This window comes from Manacus candei, unplaced genomic scaffold (genome assembly GCF_025592945.1).
Source record: "Manacus candei isolate 608988 ecotype Guabito, Panama unplaced genomic scaffold, ASM2559294v1 h1tg000017l, whole genome shotgun sequence".
NCBI lineage: Eukaryota > Metazoa > Chordata > Aves > Passeriformes > Pipridae > Manacus > Manacus candei.
The window spans coordinates 33,276,712-33,296,016 of record NW_026138065.1 but is presented as its reverse complement, the minus strand read 5'-3'; the positions used below and the strand labels follow the sequence as shown (position 1 = coordinate 33,296,016).

Below are 19,305 nucleotides of genomic sequence, written 5' to 3'. Positions count from 1 at the left end.
CCTTTAACTGAAAAGGCAGAGGAACCAAAGGGGAGATGAAGTAGGCAAAAATGCCTTTCAAAAGTCTATAAAGCAGGTAGGTGAAAGCTGAAGCCTGCACCCAGTTCCCCAAAGCAAGAACATGCTTTTGTCTTGTAAAAAAACCTGCTATCTCCAAAGCCGATGCAACAGGACTCAAAATTAAACCTCACAAAAACCAGCATGTCTGTCCTACTGCAAATTAACTAACTACCTATCCATTCCTAGAGAAAAATCTAAAATCCTCTAAAGCCCACAAAGCTTTTACCCAGTCTCGTAAAAATTTTATGCACCTACCTAGAAGACAGTTGTGGACTTTTCTAAACTAGTTAGCAGAATAATATTTTTCTGTACAGCAGTAGTCAATCATAAGGAGATTTTGATAAACTCAACTTTGTAAAATGGTCAAAATTCTACTCAAAAGGCATTTTCTCAAATACCTACTTAACCTACCCAAGGGATGCATATCAAGAGAAGAAAAATTCTACATCACCAAGTATGGGCATGATTTTTCTAGCAGAGCTGCAGCTACAGGTATTGCACTTACATTCCCATTTAGGGTCAAATCTCATTCTGAAAAAACATCTTTTCCAGCAGACCACTGTATGTAACCACGGAGCAAGGAACAAACAGATCTGCTTTTTGTTAAGGAACCAAGCCTATGTCGTATATTATCATGCACTTATAACAGCATTCTGTACTTTCAAGACACGATGCGAAAATATTTTACTTAGAGGGAAAACCAGCATAAGTTCAGCCATCCAGTTACTGATAGTTCTTGAGAAGAGGAAGTCATTTAATTCCCAAGAGGGAATGGCAAGAAACCTTAGACAATCAAATCCTCTAACCATGTAAGTGGTGTCAGGCATCTTTTAAACCTGATGCTTCTTCCTTCAGATTTTCAGCACTGCCTAACCAAAGAAGCTGACAAAGAATAACAAAATCCTCTCTGCTCCCCACACCTGTAAAGATGGATTTTTAGGAGAATGCAAAGAATCCTCAGCTCAAAGGGGTCGTGACATAACTGTCTGCTTAGGGGAACTGAAACAAATTATAACAGTTACATTAAAAAGTAATAAGCAGCAAATATTAAAAGTCAACTGAGCAGACTGAGATCACCCAGGTAGATATTTATCAGCACTTCACTAAAAAAAAAATAAATTAAAATTGTTTCCCTACAGATCCTTGCTTTTACAACAGAACCATGTTATTTCCCCCAGCATAGTTCCACAGTTTCATACTCTCCTCCTTTTGCAAAGCAAACCCCTACCCTTTCACAACCTCTAAAGGTTACCCCATGAAGACTGTGACTGCACAGCAGCATCACCCTGAGGCCTGTGGGGGGACTGATCTGCCTTCAAAAGCGTGGCTCAGGTAACCCTGCCTCAACCAACCTCACTACAAAACAGGCTGTCTGCAAGGCTTCGAGAGCTCTGCAAGACTTCCAGAGCAGGGGGTAAGATCAAAAGCCCGGCAGGCAGGATCACATGCAGTCTTGGTTCCCCTGCCACAACACAAAGCTCTCCTCATGGCCTTAAGACAGGAAGTAAAGCAACTGGTAATCTTGCTATTTCATTTTCAATTTTCACTTGCCTTCATATACCCAAAAGAAAAGCAATATAGATTTTAAGCACAGTATCCTGCAGGGTAAATAGCAGAGGGGGAAAAAAAGTACTCCTTCTTCTAATATTGCCTGTAAAGGTCTCCTTTCTCCTCCTCACAGGCTCCTCAACAGTACAAGAGTGACAGCAGTAAATGTACTTCCCTAAACAATAAGGAACCCAAGCTCTGCCCTTTGATTCTAGAAGGGAACTAGAAAATGTAGGTAAGGAAGAAGAAAAGATGACATAACACAACAAACTATTAACATGTCACAAAGTATCATAAATTTCCTCTAAAATGAGGTAGTAAAGGTCATCACAGATGGGGAAGACCAAGCTATTTTTTGGTTGTAGTCAAAAATATACCAGGGCATGGACCTAATTTATTAACTCAAAGCTTGAACCCTCTGGCTTACAGGTCTGGTGCTATATTAAAACCCTTCACAATCCTTCAGCTTTAGTGGATTATTCTGCCTCACCCTTAACTTCCTTAACCTTTCCAATATCTTGTAAGAGGTATTGGCTGTTTGCTGTCCCGTATCTTATACATAGTTTTTCAGGGTCAGTTAAATACACCCCAAGTAATCTGGGACAATCCTGGACCGTAACAGCCTCACTTACAAACACTGAACAAATCTTAGTGTCATAAAAATTCATAGCAGTCATGAAACCAGATTACAGGTTTCAGTACAAGTGATATTTTTAACAGCAACTCAAAGAGGTTTGTGAGGCTGTGATTCCAGCAGCCTAAGGGCAATGTTTGAAACATCAAGATAAAAAAATACAGCTGACAAAGTATCTTATTAATAGGTGGTTTGTTTGTTTGTTTGTTTTTTAAGATAGCTGGGGTAATAAATTTTTATAGGTACTTAATGCAATTTTTCAAAGGCAGTTAGATGATTAAAATGAGACAGCTGGGTACCCGGGTGCCAGGAAATTCCTGCAATGCATTTTAATACTTTCAAACATCTGATTTTTAACGTAAGAATACTTTTAACCTCTGTACTACTGAATTTGCTTAGTTAGCTGTAAAAAAACTAAGACCATTGTATCAGGCCTGGCAGAGACAGAGTTAATTTTCCCAATAGCAGCCCTCACAGTGCTGTGCTTTGTACTGGTAGCTAGAAAGGTGTTGATAACACAGCAGAGTTGTGGCTACAGGTGACCAGTGCTCACACAGCATCAGTGATGTCTCTCCAACATTCCTCACTATCACCAGTAAGCTGGGGGTGAGCAAGATCTTGGGAGGAGACGTAGCCAGGGGAGCTGGCCATCGCTTGCTGATGGGAAGTGGAGAATAAAATCTTCTGCTCTCCCTTGCTTCCACGTGCATGACCTTTGCTTTTGCTTTAATAAACTGCCTCTTACCTTGACCCGTGAGGTTTTTTCCATCTTATTTTCTCCCTGTCTTGGCTGACCCACTGAAGAGATGAATGATAGAGCTGCTTAGTGGGCAACTAGCATCCAGCCAAGGTCAAACCCACCCCCACCCACTATCTGTGCACAAACAGGCTCTTTCATAATGTTAACACACATTTCATCACAGACCATGGTGCACAATCCTAGTACTGCAAAAAGTAAACACGCTAAATTATTTCAAAATATCACTCCACTTTTCTGCATATAAAGATCAAAAAGGCAATAACAAAAAGGCTGTAGTATTTTTGCTTTTGCTTCTTTAATTTTAAGCAGACCTTCTCCACCTTAAAGGAATAGACTCACGAGACTTATCAACACCCAGGAGAGGTCCAACTCCAGCCTGAAGCAGGGGAAAGGTGCCACAGCCCCAGCCAAGTCATTTGACAGCTGGGAGCACACACTGATACAGCACACCACAACCCCGTGCAGCCTCCCTGATGAATCACGAATTTGAACACTGCCAAGCACTGCCGGACAAAGGTACTGCACCTACATTTCACCTTGGAAGCCGTGCTACACACAGCAACAGAAAATCCACCGTGCACCCGATCTCCTGCTGTGCTGAAGGAAGAAGAGATACAAGCCTAAGACATAGTTTTGGAATTTTTACTCACAGCCTTGGACTCTTGAGCAGAAAAATATCAACTCGTGCAACTTCAGACTGTAACATTTCGATGATAACAAGTGAAATTTGATTAATCTTGTAGTAGGAAGAACGGATTTTTTTTGCTTCCGGTTTGTCCTAACAAAGTGTCAGAATATCATAGAATACGTCTAAAGTAACAAATTAGGTATGTAAGAAAATTATGTAACAATAGTTGACAACACCTGTATTTTAGTACAAGGTCAGAGAACATACTTGTCAGGGCATTCACTGTAACAACTGGAGGAGAATTTTTAGAAACAGCATTAAAGTATCAACTCCTTCATTTTCACACAAACAACCAGAAGGTTCTTCCTGCCCTCCTCCTTCCTTCCCCCCCCCCCCCGCACTTTGACTGCATGAGAAAGGACAACCAGAAAGTCAGCAGCTCTGTCATTCTGCATTGCAGTATTAACACTGGACAGAAAACAAACTTGCACAGAAGATCTGGACATGCTGTTCCAATTCAAAGGCTGAATTTCTACCAACAGACTTATACTGACATTTAGAAAGCAAAAAAGCCCATGTGCTGCTTCTGAAATAATAAGTTAATACAGAGCAATAGAGAAAAAAAACCTTCCCAGTATCAATTTAACTACCCATCTGCAGGGCCAAGTCAGCCCTCATAATCAAGCACAAGACCCCTATCTGACTCACCATGTTCAGTTATAATGCATCCACTTCATTTTAAGTAACAGTAAGTTAGTTGTTTTCAGCATTTTGCAAATACCTGTCCATGTATCAGACTCTTCCCTCTTAGTTACGTCACAGCCAGTTTTGCAAACTAACTTCTCAAGACAGACAGGGAACAGCTGGGGCACATTTGCAACTAAAGCAGAACAGCATCAGTTTGATTTGTCTTCGTTGAAGTGCTGTTTATTACTAACGTGTGGCTGACAAGATCTTAGGCAGGTAGCAATTTAGCTCTTTGTGATCATGCTGACATTCCTCACTTAGGAATGACATGGACAAATAACATGTATAATGCTCCCCACAGCTCTCAACAAACCACTTTTTTTAAGGGGTTTCCAAATCCTGTATCCATTTTATGGAGGAAGAACATGTCCTGCTGAAAGATTAATTATGCGGCAGTTTAAACTAATAGTATCTATTCAAGACTAACAGCATTCTGGGTTGTTTTAAATATCCTCTATAGTTACTTTACAGGAAGCAGTGTGAGAATAGAAATATATACGATAAAAAATAATTTCACTTATCGACTATTTCACTCTACTATTAAGACATAAAATATTTTGGAGGTTAATCTCCATCTAACATTGAATGTTTTAATCAATTAAAGCACTAACACCCTACAAGAGAACTTATTGATTGAAAAGGAAAAAGAAAGAAAAATAGGAGAACGAATCCGTGCCTCGTTAGGATGCAGGTAACTTAAGTTCAGATTAACTTTTAAAGTCTAGATTAACCTAGAGCCGCCTCACTAGTGCCTACGATAATAATCAAACCACAAGCGTCATCGGCGCGTTACTTTAGTCCGAAGCAGAGACAAAGAGCAGCGCTGAGCACACACCCCCACCTCCGGCGCCGCAGTGCGCCCAGCCCGCCGCACCTCGCTACCCGCACGGACGGACGGACGGACGGACGGACAGTGACCGGGGGCTCCCCGCCCCACCGCGGGTCCCGCGGGAGGGAGGAGGCGGCGCCGCGCCCCCAGGCCCGCCCCGTCCCGGTCCTTACATAATGCGGGACCCGCGGGGCCGCCCCGGGCCAGCGCTTTAGGCGGGGACGTAAATAAACAGAGCCGCGGGCCAAGCCGCGGCCACCGGGGACAGCCCGGCCCGGCCACCGCCCGCTGCCCCCCCGGGCACGGCACCCCCGCCCCGCAGCACCGCGGCCGCCCCCCTTCCCGCCTCCCCGGCGCGCTCCTCGGCCGCTCTGCTCCGGAGAACCGGCGGGCGATGTCCCGCTTCCCAAGCCACGCGCTCCTGCCCCCCCCCGTCCCCTCAGGTCGCAACACACCGGCCCACAGCCCGCAGGACCACCTCTCTCCGCGCCCTCCTCGCACCGGGGCTCTCCGGTCGCGCCGACCGCCCGCCGCGGCACCCGGCCGGCGGTGCCGACTGACCTGGGCCCCCAGTGCCTTTGTGCGGGGCTGCGGACGGTGCCGGCCCGGGCTCCCCGATCCCTGTGTGCCCCCGCCCCTCCTCCCGGGGCCGCCTGAAGGCGCGGGGCAGGACAGGGCAGGGTAGGACAGAGCAGGGGAGGGGGCGGCACCGCCCCAACCGGTTCCAGCCGCCCCCCGCTCCGACCGCCAGGGGCGGGGCCACAGCGCGGGATGCCACGTGACCGACCGGCTGAGGGCGCGTCACTCGCCGACGCTTCGGACCCGCCTCCCCCGCCCCAGCCAATGGGAGAGCGGAGTCGAGACCGCGCCTGTTCCTCGACAGCACGGACGGGTCGTGAGGGGGCGTGTCCTGCCCAAAGGGGCGTGGCCAAGGCGGCGCGGTGAGTGCGTGGAGCGGGGCAGCGGCGGCTCCGCGGGGCAGCGGGGGATGAAGGAGGCGGCTGCGGCCGCCTCCGCACGGGGCCGGGGGGCAGAGCTCTGCTCTACCCACCTTCCCCCAGGGCCAAGGACCATCCCCCCGGTACCCTTCCTCAAGAGCGAGCGGCACCGCTCCCCGCACCAGCTCTCCCGACACCGCAGCGCGCACCGACCTCCTTCAGCCTCCAGCGCCTCCTCAGCAGCGCGCACCGACCGTCCCCTTGCCACCACCGCACCCCTGCCGTCGCCGCGGACTGACCTGGCCGAGCGCTCGCTGCGGGGCTGCAGCAGCAGCGGCGCCGCCCGGGCTCCCAGTGCCGCCGCCCGGGCCCGGTGGCAGCGCGGGCGGCGTGGCCGGTGACCGGTTCCAGCTGCCCCCGGGCGAGCCGGGGGATGGGGCGGGCCGGGCGGTGACCCACGTGACCCGCCCCGGCCGACACGTCACTGCCCGCGTGCCCGGCACCGCCCCTTCCCGCTCCAGCCAATGGGAAGCGAGCGCGTGGGGCGGGAATGGGCCGCGCCGTTCCCTGGAAAGCCTTGGAGCTGAGGGGGAGGAGCGGGCGGGGAGCGTGCGGGTGTTCCCTCAGCGGAACGGCGGTCGTGGGGGTCAGGGGAGAGCTGAGGCTGGGAGCTGGGCAGATGGCCCTGCTGAGGCGAGGGAGGTCTCTGCTGCCATTTTCCAGCCCTGTGAGGCCACGTTACCTCAGTCTGTGTCCTCAGTTCCCAGCCTGGGAGCGGGAGGGCTGCCCTGAGGTATCAAAGGAGCAGGCAGCCTTTCGTGAGGGGTTTTGGTCTCTGTGGGTTTAATGGTGGCCATCTATGACTGTTTTTCACATGTGTCCAGCAGGCTGCATGCTCCATTACCCACCAAAATGTAGGATGTGAGGAGCCAGTGTCCCCTGCCCCACTCAGAATCACGGAATATTCTGAGTTGGAAGAGACCCACAAGGACCATTGAGCCCAACTCTTTTAAGTGAATGGCCCCTACATGGGGTTGAACCCGTGACTTTGGTGTTATTAACACCGAGTGTTAACCAGCTGAGCTGATCTCAGGGTCAAGCATCTGTCGTGGGGCTCCCAGGAGCGCCCCTGCTGCTGGGCAGGCTCTTGTCTTATTCTCCGCGCACATGTGGCTGCCTACATGCCCATCCACACAAACAGAAGGGCTGTCATTCATGATACAGCTAAAAGCATGCCTTCACGGCAGTGGTGCCAAGGCAGACCCACGTGGGAATGCCCGTGCTGGAGTTTTGAAGCTCCAGGCAAAGTTTAAGTGTGATACTTATGTTTGTTTTTGGGGTAGATGAGTCTGTCCAGTGAAGACCCTGGGGAGACTTGCTGCATTGAAAGGCAGTGTTGTGTTTGGGGCTACAACCCTGTGGCCTTCCTGAGACCTAATTTTATGACAACGAGGGTAGCCTGTTGGAATTCACCCAACAAAGCCTTAGCAGATAAAGGGAAACTCTTTTCCTCTGCCTTTAGGGGGGACCTTGTGCTCTGTTTTGTAGCTGAGCTGTGAAGTTGTGATAATTTCACCAGTCCTCTCACTCTAATAATGAGCTTGCATAAATAGCTTGATGAGTAACTTGCTTCTGCTTTATACAGCTTCTGTCATCTGACAAATAAACTGTCTTTTGAGTATGCAGAGAAACCATTTATCTTGTTTTGCACTAGAAGTTAGTGCCATTACAAGAATGCTGCTCTGTGTTGTCCTTCCATCTGTCATTTAAATAGAGGGCTATTTTCCATTCATTCATCCCCTACAAATCTAGCTATGTTTATAAGTAATTTGTGACACAGCCCTGGGTGTTGTAGGGAGAAGGGATGTTAATGTCAGATGTTCTATATCAGAAAAGCGTGTAATGCTTCTGAATTGCTGAGGTCTGTATGTGGGTATTGCAAGATCAGAGTACTCTGCTCAAAGGAAAGAAAGATAGGGGAAGTTATGCAGTAAAAGGAAATGATAGCTGAAAGCAGTTTATTTTGAAGTGAAAAAGATAAGAGGAATTCCTCTGGGTAAACACGGATGTGAATTACTCTAGTTACAAACCTTAATGTTTAACTAAACATTAGGAGCTATCATTTCTACTGGTGTATTCAGCCCTGAGTTGAAGAAAGAGGATGAAGAAACTTTAGAGAAAACAGTATTTAGAATAGCAGTTGACTGCTTATTTTCTCTTCCCCATTTTTAAGATTTTTTTAGTTCAAGGAATTTGTTGTGAAGCTGGGATGAAATGAACACTTTCAAACGTGTTTTGGCATGTTAAATTTTTCAAAAATGGGTCTATGATATCATGCCAGACATATTACAAAATTGTACCCTTAATTTTTTGTTAAAAACTGGAGGTGTGACACCTGGTTTCGTTCACCCCTAGTGTAAATTTAAAAAAAAAATGCCTGTATTTTGTCAAAACTATTATTGCATTTCCTACAATAATTCATTATAGCTAAAAATTACAATTTAGACCCCAAATAGATTCAAGAAATATTCATGTGTTCATTTTATTAAAGATGTACATCCCCTTACTTCTTCAGCAAGGTAAGAGAAGCTCATCTAATCAGCTCAACTGAAATGCTTAGAGAGTTCTTTTTCTCCTTGTTAACTTATGTGGTTGATTTTAGCTAAAAGCTGCCATTCTGTCAAATAAACCAGTTTTTAATTCTTCAGGTAAATAAAAAAATATTACATATTTATTCATTTAGAAAGAATGTTAATAGGATTTTTATGCTGCATTTAGAGGAAATAGCTGATTCTAAACAGCATGATTTGTCCTGGCCACTTTTCAAGGACTAATTTTCTCTTTAAAGATAACTCAAGTTTGTCAAAATCAGAGATTATGTTCTTCATCCCTCATTGATAAGGCTTTTCCACTGCACTGCTTCTTGGTCTTGCTGAATAAAACAAAAGCAGCTAATTCAGAATATTGATTAAGCTTGGAGCTAAGTGTAGAGCAAGTAGGAAAAGGGTGGGATGGAAAATACTGATCTCTGTTAGCTTACTTAACCTGAAAAAAGTCTACATTTAATGAAGCCTTCTAGTGTACTTGTTTATCTCCTCCTCCTGAAGGAGTTGCTTCAATTTGGTTGCATGAGATAAGGTCAGAATTTGCCATGACGCAGCAGGCAGGTCTCAGCTGCTCCTTAAGGTGATATAAAGCTCTACAGTAATTAGAGCACACACGTGAGTTTATAGAACTCTTCTTAAATATCTGCCCAAAAAGTTAAAATTGGTGGTCTGCTTTCCTTGTTTACATAAACAAAACAAAGGAAACTGGGTTTTATATCACAAAACCTGCATTGAATCAAAGTGCTTCTTGGCAAAAGTCCCAAAGAGATCCAGAAAGACAAGGTTAGAAGGTTACAAAATCTGTTTCAAACTCTATATAAACTACACGTGCACACGCTGGAAAGCGTATTTTCTTCTTCAATAAGAGTTAATAAGCTTAATAAGAATTGCTGGTACTTAACCAATACCGCCTGGCAAAATGTTTTGTCTTCGTTCTGGCAATGATACTGTTGTGATGAAGTCTCTGAGCGGGAGTGAAAGAGCTAAAAGATACATGCTAAAAAGATGCTAAACATTTCATGCTGCCTCCCCAAACGCTGCAAAAGCTGCCTTATAACTGGGTCTTGCTCCCAGCCATGACAGTAGGGTATGAAGGGGGTTGCAGGTGTTGTGTGCCGTAGGTGGAATGTTGAAGTAGCATTCAGGCTGTACTGGTTGAGACGTGAAGTCCAATGGAACTTATGCAGTCTGGTTTTTATAAATAATAAGATGAATACTTGCCCACGTGCTGTAAATAAGTGGTTGAGGCTCATGTATGTAATATACCAGCAAACTTACACTAAACAGGCACTAGGAAATGCCTTCAAGGTTTTATGTCCACATCTGTAGCCAATATAATATTTTCTTCAGCTGCCAGAATTATACATTCAGCCTATAATCAAGATCCATTGATATTCCAAGTAGTAATAAAGACTGTGAACATCAAATTACAGCTGTGCTTCTTCCTCTTTCATAGTATGCATTATCAGTTCCAGTGATCTGGTTTTACTGACATCAGGGCTCACAGCTGAAGAAAGCTGCACACTGAGATAAATTGCACTCCCTATTTTACTGCACTTAATTTTTCTGCAGTCGTTCTCAGTCTGGTGGGTTATTGTGAGCAAAAATAGCTCATAAGATGATGCAATTGATGGCCTAGCATTAGGCATGAAGTATTGCATTAATGTTTTTTAATCTTTTTGTGTAATCACTTATACTTGAAAATGCACTTCTAACCTTTCCTTTGGCACTGAGAATCTTGCTGTATCATCACCTAATGAGAAATCTGGACAATTTATAGGCACTAAAGGAAAGTGATGCTGAGAGACTGGAAAGCATCAAGCAAGAATAAAAATTACGAGACAGTTAGATCCATGCTATTAGCATGGCAAAAGCCTCTCAGTCTCATGGAGAATGATGAGAAAGCATTATTAGAAAAAGGCCCTTGTAATATATTTTTCTCCGTGGGCAAGTTAGCAGTTTGTCAGAGAGCACAGAAACACATGAGAGAAGTGGGTGATAAGAATTAAGCAGGAAGATAACGTCGTGTCTAAAACTTTTGAAATGCCTAAAGTGGGGAAGCCTAGAAGGTAAGCAGAAGGTGAAGAGGGAGAGGTGGAATGCTACTCTAGATTGGCAATAGCGCAGATTTCTCTGCCTAATACAAAGACTGGGTGTGCTGATAGCAAATGAGACAACATGTGTGATGGGTTGACACACTGGAGGGAGGGGATACCATCTAGAGGGACCCTGACTGGCTGAGAGGTGGGGCTGTGCAAACTTGGTGAAGTTCAGCAGGGCCAAGTGCAAGGTCCTGCACCCGGGTCAGGAAAATCCCGAGCACAAATACAGGCTGGGGGGAGAATGGATTAGGAGAAGGCCTGAGGAGAAGGACTTGGTGATGTTGGTGGATGAGAAGCTCAACACGACCCAGCAATGTGCACTTGCAGCCCAGAGAGCCAAAGATATCCTGGGCTGCACCAAAACCAGCGTGGGCAGCAGGTCAAGGGAGGGGATTCTTCCCCTGTGCTCCGGTGAGATCCCTCCTGGACTGCTGTGTCCAGCTCTGGGGTCTCCAACATAAGAAGGAAGAAGCTCTTGTTGGAACAAGTCCAGAGAAGGCTGCAAAGGTGCTTAGAGAGCCAGAGAACCTCTGCTATGGAGACAGGATGTGAAAGCTGGAATTATTCAGCCTGAGGAAGAGAAGGCTCCCAGGAGACTTTAGAGTCCCTTTCAACACCTAAAGGGGCTACAAGGGAGCTGGAGAGGGACTTTTTACAAGGGCACGTAGTGATAGGGAAAATGGTTTTAAACTGAAGGAGGGAAGGTTTAGACTAGAGGTTTAGGAGGGAATTCTTTACTCGGAGGTTAGCGAGGCACTACATGCTCAGGGAAGTTGTGGATGCCCCGTCCCTGGAAGGGCTCTAGGCCAAAACCATTCTATGATTCTGTGACACTTGATTTATGGACCGAGGGGTTTTTTTCCCAACTTTGATTCCTCTTCTCTGCCCTACTTCCCCTTTTCCCACTTCCAACTTTTATGAGGAGGGGAAAGTTAATTCTTCAGTGAGAATAATACTTATGTCATGTCCTCTAGAGCTTTGCAAGGTGGATGAGAGCATCACTAAATATAAAGTAACATAAAAAAACAAATATAAAGCATGAATATAAAATGAAATCCTCATGCGGCTACTATAAACAATTATCAAATTTATAACATGAAAAGGAATAGTTCTAGATATTTTACTTTCTTCTGTAGAAAATTCAGTCATTTTCAAACAACATTAATTTTCGTATACAATCTGGCATTAGTGGTAGACAATGTTACAATAGAAAACTTTCAGAAAAAAACCCTACAAAATCCCAGATGCTAATACAATATTGCAGAAATTAGATTTGGGTTAGAAATGAGACATAATAATCTAGTCTTGAGGGTGTCAGCATGATTTGCTTTCTGAAATTAAACATTTATATTTTCTGAAATTAAACATTTATAATTTGGGGGTTTTTTGGTTTTGTGGATTTTTTGGTTTGGTTTTGGGATTGGAAATTTTTTGTTTTGTTTTGTTTTGTTTGTTTGTGAAACACTCAAAGAACTCAAGTGCCACACAGCCAAAGCATTTGAACTGGCTGAAGTCAATTACAAATAGGAAACTTTTGAGGGTTTTCTACTATAACTAGAATAAGGTCTATAGTCCGTTTTATATATATATATATATTTATATATATGTAAAGCAGATCATATAGTAGGTTATATACATAACTTTGTTTTATTTTTGTATATATGATTGTATATGTGGTATTCTGTGAACTCCTAGCTCTGTCTACATGCCAATTACAAGCCATTCTCTTGTGTACTTGTACAAAGTCTTCAAGTGTTACTGTCTCCATCTGGTTGTCTCTGAAATTGTGCTCAAGACTTCCTATGCTACTTTTGCCAGCAGCACCCACTTCACTGTGTAAGAGACAAGGGTGATGAGCAAATGAAGAGCAGCAGTTATGGAATATGACACAATGATGTTAATTTTTTTTTTTTTGTTCTTTGTTTCTTTTCTTTTTTTTTTCATCTCAATGATAAGGAGGAACACTTGCCCTAAGATAAGGAGAGAAGAGATTTCTTATGACAGCAGGAAGGTTTGACTCTGGTGTGGTTTAAAATACCACTTCAAAGGTCATGTTTGTGCTTTAAATGAAACGTGAGGCTGAATTTTATGCTCTGCCAGATAACGATGGTAGTGATGCAAGTGCTTCCTTTGGACTCTCCAGGTCAGGGCTAGTGATAGATAATGTGGGGTTGTGGTGTGGTGGTGCCCAGTGTTTTGAGGGGGAAGGACAATGGTGTTCCCAGTGACCCATGTGAACACCAAAGGGCCCAACAGGGGAAGAAATGTGCTGCTTATTGTCCATTGGGTCTCTGTAATTCCAGACTCGACATTTCTTGAAGTGTCCCTGTGCTGAATATACTGATATGGACAAAGTAATTGGGACAAATCCAATGGGGAAAACATTGGCTTTTCCTGTCTTCTATCGCTTTAATTTCTCCTCCATCTGCCCCACGTACTCCTAATGACAGAGAAATGTGTTTAAGTTTGTTGTTGACATGAAATTCTCTAAAGTGTAGACTGTGACTGATATTTCTTCCTTTTTATAGCTATTAAATAGGTATCAATTCCCATGTGTTAAACCCCAGGTTTACTGCACTGTTTTTCCTGGGAATGCAGCCATGCCCGGAGACACAGTTTCTTGTGAGCAAAGCTCGGCCTGAGGAGAAGTTAAGGGTGTCCCTGCCTTAAGCCAGTCTAACATCTGGCTGCAGCGTTCTGATGGTACCACACCTGCTCTGGCACTCTTACCTGTCCTCTGTGTTTTCTCTGGCCCTTGTCTAAACTTTCTCTGAGCTGAAATAGCTCTGTCAGAAAGTGTGGAGGTTTTGTTTGGTTTGGGTTTTGTTTTATTGCTGGTTTGTTTGTTTTTAATTAGGTTAGTTCTGTGTCGGGTCAGTGGGCTAAAACAATTCAAACTCAGGTTGGATGAATGTCAGAGCTGTCTTGGTACAAGTGGGGACATCAGCAGATATCTGAATGTCAGATGCCAGAAGCTGAGTTCTCCACAGCTGCCAGAGAACTGCTCGCTGTGACAATGGAGCTGTCAAAAGAGCAGCTCAAGCAGATTTATTGCTTAAAACAGAGACAGCTGTTGGTGAGCAACCTCAAAGTGGACTTCTGAGGGAAAAGGGGAGAACATGCCACTTACTTTACACCTACTCTGTATTCTTGGCTCTCTCTGTCACGCTCAGCCAATAATTCTTGTAAGCAAAGTGTGCCTATTCTGCCCACAGCATTGGAAATATCAAAAAAAGAGATTTATTTTTATTTTTTTTAAGGCTAACAAGATACAAACCAAGAAAGCCTTTGCAGCAACTCTGACTCTTATTCTCCTTGGTGGGAAAAAGAAAGAACTCACATTTCCAAACCTCTGAAGACAGATATGGGTGTATGTAACTTCAAAGATGACAACAATCTTTGTTGAGTCTGACAGTTCTCCTCAGTGGCTGTCTCCATGTGAAGCTGTTCACAAGTTTGCCATTCACATTTTAGTCAAAGCCTTAAAAATTTAGAGCAACCTCTATGAAAATGCAAGATCAATGATAAAAATGGCACACTGCACAGCTGAACAACGTGTAGCCTTTGTGCAACAGCAGCAGAAACTGGTTTATCAGGTTCACCCAAGACATGTATAGATAAACTTTTGAAACAGTACAAAATCTATTGGCATATTGGCTGGTTTTCTCACTGTAGTGGGTTTCTGTGGCTGGGTTTTGGTAGCGGGGGGGGCTACAGGGGTGGCTTCTGTTAGAAGCTGCCAGAAGCTTCCCCTGTCCCATGGAGCCAATGCCAGCTGGCTCCAGGACGGACTTCCTGCCGCTGGCCAAGGCCGAGCCAACTAGGAGCAATAGTAACACCTCTGGGATAACACAGTCAAGAACAGAAGATTGTTGTGCAGAGAGAATTCCAGCCAGGGAGGAGCAGAGTGAGAACATGGGAACAACAAAGTAGACACCAAGGTCAGTGCAGAAGGAGAGGGAGGAGGTGCTCCAGGAGCTGGAGCTGAGGCCCCTGTGGCCCATTGTGGAGCAGCTGTGCCCCTGCAGCCCATGGAGGAGACCCACCTGCAGCCCATGGAGGAGCCCATGCTGGAGCAGGTGGATGCATGGAAGAAGTTGTGACCCCATGGGAGGCTCAGAATGGGGCAGGGTCCTGCCAGAGACCTGCGGCCCGTGGAGAGGGAAGCCCACTCTGGAGCAGGTTTTTCCCGGGTAGGACTTGTGGCCCCTGTGGGGGACCCATGTCAGTACAGCTCATTCATGAAGGACTGTATCCCATGGAGGAGTGACCCACGGGACAGCAGTTTGGGAAGAGCTGCTGCCCGAGGGATGGACTCACGCTGGAGAGGTTCATCAAGGACTGTCTCCCATGGGAGGGACCCCATGGGAGCACGGGAAGGACTCCTCTCTCTGAGCAGCAGCAGAAACAACAACTGACTGTAACCCCCATTCCCTGTCCCCCTGCACTGCTGGGGGGGAGGAGGGAGGAGATGGGAGGAGGGGTGGGGGGAAGGTGTTTTTAAGGCTGTTTTATTTCTCACTCTTTGGCTCTTATCCTGTTAGTAATAAATATAAGTATTATCCCCACTTTGAGTCTTGTTTTGCCCTTGAAGATAATCAGTAAGTGACCTCTCCCGGCTCTTATCTCTACTCATGAATTCTTAGCTGTTTTTTTTCTCTCTCCTCTGTCCAGTTGCAGACGGAGAGCAAGAGAGCAGCTTTAGTGGGTACCTGGTATCCTGCCAGGGTCAACCCACTACCCTCATAAAATAAAAAAAAAAAAAAGAGGGTACTAGGACTAATGGTAGCAAAATAAAAGCTGCAAAATCTAGGCTGTAACTGCTGTGAGGTAGTGAGAACTCAAAAGTTAGCTGCTTATTGGTTGATAGGAATGCTTCTTTTTTGTAAATCACAGAATAGCACTGAAAATCCTCCCCAGCTGCTTTCAGCCTTGAGCCCAAAAGATGTCAAGATGTGCTGAAGTGCTGGCCTGACCTGAAGCCTGTGTGCAGGTAAAGCTGCAGACAGACAGATGACTGATTAACTAAAGTTGTGAGGCTCTGTTTTGTTGGTGCTGGTAGCTCTGCCATGAAGCTCAGCTGCTGTTCCCAATGTAGGGAAACTGCTTGTTGCTGGAAAAAACGCAGAAGGGCAAAACCTCCATGCTGTACTGCAACTCTTCCTCTAGGGAGCTGACCCTGCTGAGAAGTCAGAGGAAATAATGATTAAAATAGTCCATGGGGGAGGCTCCCAGTGAGGAAGAGCTGTGCTGCAGTCCCAGGCTGAGTTTGGTCATCCTGAACCCAGACCAGCACTCCACAGATTGCAGCGTGTTCCCTCTGGGTCCTACTGGCAGGAAAGGGGGGCCATTTCAAGGTGCTATCATCAGTCACTTGACTCCAGTTACATGAGTTACTCTAGAAGACCATTAGGATAGGAAGTATCCTTTTGTTGCACCTTGCGTTTCTCTGGGATGCAAAAAAAATCCCTCTGATTTGCAGGGAGGTAATCTGAGGCATCTGCCAATTTTATCAAGGATGCCTTGAGTTCAGACTGTGTTGCAGGGAGGTGTGCTGCTCCATAAACAGCACCACCTACTCCCACGGTGAAAAAGTATTTGCCTTTATATTCTGACAGGATTGAATTATGGCCAGTTATGCACTGTATTACAGAACTTTCATATTTTTCAAGTACAGATAAGTGTGTAGCATAAGGAGTAAAGAGAGAGCAGAGAAATGATCTCTTAGTGTTAATGGCAAGCCTGTGGTGTTTTCCTGCTCTCTCCCAGAGCAAGATGCAGCTATAATTATTTCTGCTGTTTTCCTTCACAGTATTGTTCCACAAATAGTTATAGACCTTAAGAATTGAACCAGTTTTTAACGTTATTAAAACAAACCAGAGAATCCTGGGGGCTCAGAACATGAGCTGTGTTAAGGGATAATAGGAAAGTAAAAAGACTTTTTTTGGAGACTAAACATTCACCTTTGTTCACTGGAATTCGAATTACAGAGTGGTTTGGGTTGGAAGGAAGCTTTATAGAACATAGAATCAAGCTTTATAGAACATAGAATCATAGCACAGTTTGTGTTGGAAAGGACCTTTGAAGATCATCTGGTCCTGCCATGGGCAGGGTCACCTTCCACTAGACCAGGTTACTCAGAGCCCCATCCAATTTGGCCTCGAACACTTCCAGGGATGGGGAATCCACTTTTGTGGGCAGCTTGGTCCAGTGTCTCACTACCTTCATCATAAAGAATTTCTTCTTTGTGTCCAATCTAAATCTACCCTCTTTGAGTTTAAAACCATTACCCTGTGCCCTGTCATTACAAGGCCCTGGTAAAATGGGCCTTGGTAAAAGGTTTCTCTTCATGTTTCTTATAAGCCCCCTTTAAGTATTGAAAGGCCACATTATGGTTTTTTAGATTAATGAATGCTGAGAATCAAACCACAGAAACAAGTGTGATCACTCAGTGGGCTTCCCTTTTTGGGCAGGTCTCAGGACTGTGTGTATGCAGTCAAAATCAGTGAAGATTCTTAGATGCTGACTGAAAAGAGGAGTCTTTTAGGGAATGGGTGTTAAAAGGGACCTGCAAAATCCTATTCTTTCTGCCCAGAGATGGGATTACTGGGAGAACTTTGAATGGAGTAGGCTGGTTCTGAGACAGCAGACTGCCTTGCCTCAACAAACTGTTACGTTAGTTTTCTAATTCCTTTATTCCAGGGATCTTCTGCAAAGGATCCTGAACCAAGTCAAAGAGCAAGCTGATTTAAATCGAAGTAATTGAAAAGACAGTAGATGAACCAGGGTTTGACATATTCTAAAGTGCAATTTGTGACTTGTGCATAAGGATTAACACCCCAGCTGTGAAGTAGAAATTAAGTGTATTTATTTTGAACTTTCTAGAGGTCCAAGGGGAATAGTTCAACTAAAACAGGAAGGGAAAAATAGCAGCCATAGGTAAAAAAAAAAAAAAAGAGAAAAATTCCTTGAAAAAAAAAACACTTTGGGAAAGGTTATATTTAAATGCAAAGCAAGGGGAACTGACCTTAATATGTTGTGACTACTCAGTCACTTATTTCCTGTTTAAGTCTGTTTGTTTTGCAACGTGCTCCAGACCTTTAACATTTTTAAATTTATTTAAAGGGTTATGGTTTTGTTGAATAACTTCACACAGCAGATATTTCATATTCAGAAAATCCTTTTTGTTTCAATAAGGAAAGCATTTTTCAACTACTACTGCAGAGACAAAACAAAGCTATCTTGTTTTTCCAATTCATGCACTTGCACAAAATGACCGCACTGCTCAGAGATGGTTTTATATTTATTACCTGAGTTAAAACATTAATTTTTTTTTTCATTAAACATTACAGACTATGGAGTTGAAAAAGATTGACTGTCAGCATCTCTTTCCCACTTGTGTGTTTAAGACTAATCTTGTGCTGCAGGCTTTCCCTCAGAAGTGGCACATGAGCTCTGCCTCTCCTGACCTGACTGTGCACCTTGTGTCCCAGGTCATCAACATCCTGTTCTGCACCACTGGAAGGGTAAGAGGGCAAGATGGTGCATAGCTTTTCTACATCTCAGTATGAAAATCCCAAGAACAAGTGGCATAATAAAATAGATATTTTAATACAGTAGAATAAAAATAGGAATGCAGATAGCCAGTAAATCCTTCATCCCTCAAGTGCTGGGAATCTGGCTTGCAAATGGCATGGGACAGACTCCAGATGGATTTTCCCATGGCCTGCTATGCAGATCCTGTCCATGAAGAGGCTCTGCCTCCCTGCCATGCCATGGTGCCTTTCAGTTTGTGTAACAAACAAAACCAGGTATTTTCTCCTGACAGCCTGAAGTGTTACCCCTGTCAGAACACCCAGCAGTGCACAGCACAGGCTGGCACTGAGGACTCCAACACGTTCCCTTGCAGTGGCTATTCATGCTAATGTAGGAGCTGATCAAGCCCTGCATCCAATGCCTGTTAGGGCAGACCTGGTGTGTTCATGGTCACTAACTCCTCAAATAAAATGTCTTCTGTGAGGCTCCCAACACAGATCCCACTTTGTCAATACAGTTCAAAACCAGTGTGTGGATTCAGAAAGTAGGGAAATATAAACACACTGCCTAGCCAAGTAAACTTTTATTTTCTCAGGGTATTGGGCAAAAGAAATCAAGCATGTTAAAAAAATAAAAAGCAAAACTATCACTAGCTGAGAAGATAGTAGGGAGGGTGACTTGCACAGAATAACACTAAGCTCCTGCCAAAACTTATACCCTGGGTGACATTGACACCTTTATTTACCCAGTCACAGATAGGTTATAACCTCAGCTTATGGATGGTGTCTGTATTTAAAAATAACACCACGGCTTTGAACAGAGAACGGTTTTGCTTATAAGCTCAGGAAGCAGGGAAGCCTGGTGACTCATGGCCATCCTGACTTCCTTATATGCCCATTTGTCATCATGGCTAGGCT

General features: G+C 44.7%; 1 protein-coding gene across 6 annotated transcripts in view; it reads right to left on the bottom strand.

Moving 5' to 3' along the window:
* Positions 1-6,584, bottom strand: part of GPCPD1 (glycerophosphocholine phosphodiesterase 1) — a 44,204-nt gene extending 37,620 nt beyond the window's left edge. The window contains exon 1 of one of the 6 annotated variants that reach the window (XM_051783849.1): positions 6,444-6,584. The gene's annotated coding sequence lies outside the window, so the exon portion shown is untranslated. Of the gene's footprint in view, positions 1-5,170; positions 5,190-5,212; positions 5,326-5,767; positions 5,966-6,443 lie in introns of those variants that run through there. The other 5 variants (XM_051783844.1, XM_051783845.1, XM_051783843.1 and 2 more) reach the window with 5 other exon arrangements.
* Positions 6,585-19,305: the final 12,721 nt, after the last annotated feature.